The sequence below is a fragment of the Glycine max genome, chromosome 1 (genome assembly GCF_000004515.6).
Source record: "Glycine max cultivar Williams 82 chromosome 1, Glycine_max_v4.0, whole genome shotgun sequence".
NCBI lineage: Eukaryota > Viridiplantae > Streptophyta > Magnoliopsida > Fabales > Fabaceae > Glycine > Glycine max.
Window position 1 is genome coordinate 1711855 of NC_016088.4, and position 6000 is coordinate 1717854.

Below are 6000 nucleotides of genomic sequence, written 5' to 3' on the forward strand. Positions count from 1 at the left end.
GGGAATGCAGTTTTATGAAGAAAAAAAAAAGGTGCTGCATAAATGAAAAAGCTAATCTATCATTTATAACTGAAAATATCCATAAGGGCATTTTCGATAATTTGAAACAAAAATATTGGATGCCTCAAGCAGTTCCCATAAGTCGAACATGCTGGCCCAATCAAATCCATCACTTAAGCCTAGTTAAATGGGTTACGTGACCAGTAATAAAAGATGAAATCTACTGTGCCACGATTTTCATTTCTGCACGTCAAAAGGTTCAGGCACACTTCAAATATCTTTGATTTGGTCACGTACAGACGAATAGGAAGATTGATGAAAAAAAATAGCATAAGGATAATAAACAATATTACCCATAAATCGTGAAAATAAGCTAAACATAAAATAATAAATTAACTTAATTTGGCTAATTAGAACAGATAATTAAAAAATGAAACGACATTAATTCCTGGAAGGCTCGAATCCTTTGGTGGACTTTCGTCTTTTCCAAGTACCAACATTCCAGAAAGAAAAAATTGTGGCTGGAAAAGCTTAACTAGTAAAAACACAAACGACTAATTTTTTTTTTTAAAAGTTATAAAATCAAATTAATTCTGCTCTGTTTAATGAAAAACATGTATTTCAATGTAGATACATGGTTCAGATTAATACTAGACACCACACATCCCAATTATTTTCAATACTTCAAAATCAGTTCCATCAAATATACTTGTACTAAACTCTAAACTAGATTGATACTAAATTAGATAGATGAAAACAAGATTGCAAGTAAACCTCATTGCCTTGGTTGTATAAATAAATAATAAGGTTCCAAGTGAAAGTCTATTTAGGTTTAAAGAAGACACCAACAAGTCCATGATGTTGTACATAAACTTTTGTTTACAGTATATGTTTTGGTTGGTTTTAGTCTGATCACGTGCAATATCTAATATTTAGTAATAATGAAAGTATGGAAATTCTTCAATTGTTTGAACTGTTTTATAAAAACCATTTGGTTTGGATCGAACTTGTTTTTATTAAAAAATGGACAGTTTATTCATAATATAATATTTTATTTTATTTATAAAAATCAAAAGATAGATATCAAAAGATTCATATCACTTGTATATCTTTTTCAACCAACTAACTGAACTAATCAATTATGTTCATGAATTAAATTTGACATTACATTGTCAAACCTTTGAAATTGAATGGTTGATTGTAAGATTGAAAATTTATTTTATTTATTTTGGAAAACTTTGACAGTCAAATTTCATGAAATAATTTATTTGAGAATTCTAACTTGCAACAGTGCCACTCCTCAGAGTCCAAGGGACCATAGCCTTTCCTGTGTTTCGGGAGTATGCTTTGACCCTAATAATAAAAATTATAGCCCATTTCATACTGGGCATACAATTATAGCCCATTCATACAATTTCCTTTTTTGTGATTGGGCCTACAATTTTAACCCATTTATTTATATTTTTTTATTAACATTCTGGTTCATTAAGAAAAAAAAGATTATGATTAATCTGAAATTTGACAGTAAAGCCTGACAAAAAAATATTTTCATTAAGGATAGAATTAGAGTACTTCTCAAACAATATTTATTTATATACTAGCATGTTTGTTATTTCTTTCTTTCTTTTTTTGTTTATTTTTCATAATAAGAATTGAATAAAGACATAATTATTTGTGCTATTGTGTTTTTTTAACTTCATAATAATAGTTTTTAAACCAATTCTTTTACTCACAGATAATGAGAGTTACAATCTCTTTGAAGGATCATTAGCTAGTGTATGTACATTATATAGCAATTCCTAGATTGGTATATATATATATATATATATGTAGATTATAAAAGTACTCTATATCTTTCAATAATTATATATTATTTAAATTTTGATGGATACAAATAATATATTAAATAATTTTAAATTAAAAAATGGTTTTATAAATATGATTTATATGATAGTAACGTTCAATTAAATAGTGGGGTTGGAAATAAATATATTTGATAAAACGTTATTGAACTGTTTAAAAATAATTTTCATTTATATTTGATATAATGAAAGTGACTCTTCGTCTCATATGTGCATCTATGAGTGCATGTGCGTCCAGAACAAGTTGCATTCATATTTGTGTCAATGAAGTGTCCACGGAATGACATAATCCTTTGGTTTTACATTTAACTAAGACCAAATGTTTATTTTCAATCTAGAACAAGTTGACCATTTAACAGGATTGTGGGGTAATTATTGTGAAGGACAAACCATATAGCAGGATCATGCGGTTTTGACAATTTTTTTTAATCATATTTTTTATATGAAGTATTTATTGATTTTGTCAAATAATTAATTTCCATTGAAAAAATTTGACTCATCATCTTTAGTGAAGTTTTTTTTTTAATTATATTTTTTTATCAACAAAACTCAAATAGAAAACCTTATTTAAGAGACAATTTGATTGATATACAAAGTTGATTATAAATATTAATTTGGGAATTCTTTCTCTCAAGGCAATTCAACCATCAAAATGATAACAGGATCGGCCCAATAAGTGAGGGTTAAAAGTAAAATTTGATATTCTTTTTACTTATGTTAAGTCTTTTTTTTTATTATCTATATGTGATTTTTTTGTTTTAAATGATTAATAATAAATATTTTTTAATAAATTTAAGTTTAAGCTTTAATCATTTTATCCGTAATGGACCTGCCTGGAATGATGAAATACTTTTGAACTTAGTTTTCAAAAGAGAAATATGAAAGGAATAATTAATTAAAAGTAACAAAAAATGATGAATTCGAAATATCAGTCGAAATATGCAATGAAACAGTGATTAAAATATCAGCCAAATGACAACAACATAAAATGATGCTCGAAAAGGTATGAATGAATTCAGTTTTTAATTTATTTGTTTAGTTTATAAGTTTGTGTAACTCATAAGTTATTCTTTCTAAGATTAAAATAACTTTTGTTAGGGGAGCTTAGAATAACTTATAACTTATAAGTCTGTCTATAATTTATGAATTTGTCTAAAGCATCGTTCTTGGCGGAACAACAACCATGGTGCAGTGGATTTAGGTATCAAAATTCGGACCAGGAATCTTCTGTTAAAGGGTTCAAATGGGGAGAGGGGTCCAGTGTTTCAGAATGTTTGGAGAGGATGGTTACTGGGTAGGAGATGAAGATGACGCCGAGTGTGGAGTTCCGGTAACGAAAATGAGACCGCCGCAGCAGCCTTTGGGTTTTCCGGTGATGCCATATGGGAAGCCGGAAAAGCCACTTTCAAATTCAAAAAATCTTGATTTGGAAGAAGATGTAAGGAAGGAAACTTTGAAGCAAGTGAGTAGTATGGTAGAGACAAAGGGGAGGAGGCAGGAACAAAAGATTTAGTTGTGAAGGGGGAATACGACAAAGGAGAAAGAGAGTGTGCATTTAAGTAATAGTAACCAAAAAGTAAAACAATACCTTCTTAAGTGGAAAAGGTGACTAATAAAAGAAGAGAAATAGATGGGCCAAAGGTACATGGACTAACGAATCAGGAGATTGAAGGAGTTGGAGTGCCCTCGACGATGAAAATAATGCAACTGTCCCTCAGCCATATGACATGGAAATTAAACGTTTCAATATGGGCAACAAGGATGAAAGAGAAGCCATTGAGAATATGTAGGGGGGATTTATTAATGAGGATACAAATGAGAAGAAGCAGCATAAGGGTGGTATCATCATTAAAAAGTCTACAACTACAAGGAAATTCTTTGGCACGATACCAGTTAAAGGAGGCATAGGAGGGTATCTTGTTCGTACAATAAAGGAAGCTTTGGGAGGTAGCATATGTAGTGGTGTTTGTGTTGTTAAAGATGACAAGGCTGAAGCAAATCATATATGGGATATAGCGACAAATATGAGGGTGCTATATGCTAGAAACAAGGAGCAAAGATGGAAAGTATATGTAGACAAGCCGTAGCAGTGATATGGGGTAATGATGAGTTCGAATGGAAAGAGTCTCCATCAATTAATCGTGCAGGTGGACTATTGTGTATATGGAAAAAGGAGATTATATGGATATCAACAACTTCTTTGCTGGGAAAAGCTACGTGGGTGTACAAGGTGTTTGGAAAGAAGGTAATATTCCTTGCTTTATCCTTAATATTTATGCACCTTGTGATTTGGAGGAAAAGAGGAAACTATGACCAGAAATTGTGGAGCCAAAAAATCAAGTAAAGATAACTTATTGGTGTCTAGCTGATGATTTTAACTCGGTGAGAACTATGGAGAGAAGGAGAGATAATAACAATGTAGCAATTGGTGGAAGAGATATGAACACTTTCAATAAGTTCACTAGAGATTTAGAAGTGGAAGATATTTCGTTGGTGGGCAAGAGTTATACTTGGTAGATCGAGCAAGTACTCCAAGAGTAGGTTTGATAGATTCCTTGTATCAAATGAGTGGTTTCAAGAATGGTTGAGTAGTACTCAATATGTCTTGAGTAAGAGCTTTTCGGATCATTGTCCTATTATAATGAAAAATAATTGTGTTCACTGGGGGGCCAAAGCCTTTTAAAGTCCTCAATTGTTGGTTTTTGGATAAAGGTTTCAAGGAGAAAGTGGAGGAAATATAGCAATCGTTTGATGTCCAAGGAAGAGTTGCATACATATTTAAAGAAAAACTCAAGCTTCTTAAAAAGGAACTAAAAAAGTGGAACTTGGAGAAATTTGAAAATCTTGAAAAACAATGCAAGAAGTTGATTGCCAAGGTAAATTTCTTGGATGTGATAGATGAAGAAGTGGGGTTGACGAAAGAAGAAATTGAAAGAAGGAGGATTTGTGAGGGGGAATATTGGGAGATTGCCAAAAGACATGAATCTTTCTTACACCAAAAATCAAGAACTAAGTGGATCAAGGATGGGGATGGGAATACAATTTTGTTTTTCCATAACGTGATTAATTGGAGAAGGAGAAAAAATGCCATTAAAGGTCTTCAACTTGGTGGTCGGTGGATAGAAGATCCATGTAGGGTAAAGAGAGGTATATTGGACCTTTTTAAGAAAGATTCCAAGAAATTTCTTTTGAGAGGCCAAAGTTTGATGGAGTTCAATCTCATTATTTGCAAAATTTAGTGAGGCCGAAGTTAAAGAAGTAGTGTGGGAAAGTGGTGGAGACAAGAGTCTGGTGCTAGATGGTATGAATTTCAACTTTATCAAGAAATGTTAAGAGACATTAATGGTAGATATATTAAGCATGATACATGGGTTTTGGGGGAATGGGGCAATCCCAAGAGCTGAAAATTCTTCGTTCATCACTTTGATCCCTAAAGACCTTACTGAGTTTTGGCCTATATCCTTGATAGGGTGTATGTATAAAATCATCTTCAGAGTATTGGCAATAAGATTGAGAAGGATAATTCATAAATTAATTGATGAGAAGCAAAGTGCATTTGTAAGGGGGAGGAACATGTTGGATAGTATCCTTATTGTGAATGAGGTGGTGGATGATGCTAAGAGGAGGAAGAAGCCATGCCTTATCTTTAAAGTCTATTTTAAAAAGGCATATGATTATATTTGTTGGGATTTCTTGATATATATGATGGTGAGAATGAGCTTTAATCATAAGTGGATCTCCGGGATAAAGACATGTTTGGAGATGACAACCATTTCTATTCTTGTAAATGGTAGCCCTACGGAGGAGTTTAAACCAAGGAAAAGATTAAGACAAGGAGATATAATTGCTTCTTTCTTATACCTAATTGTAGCAGAAGGCTTAAGTAGTCTCATGAGGCAAGCGTTGAAAATTGGGAAGTATGTTGGACATAAGGTGGGAATACAATTGGTGTAAGTATCACTCTTGCAATTTGTGGATGACTCTTTTCTTTGTGGAGGCATCTATACACAATATCATATGCTTTAAGGCAACTATGAGAAGCTTTGAGTTAGTATCATGGCTTAAAGTCAATTTTCACAAAAGTTGGTTGGGTGATTTTGGAATGGATTCTCACCTTGTTCATAGGTATGCTCACTTG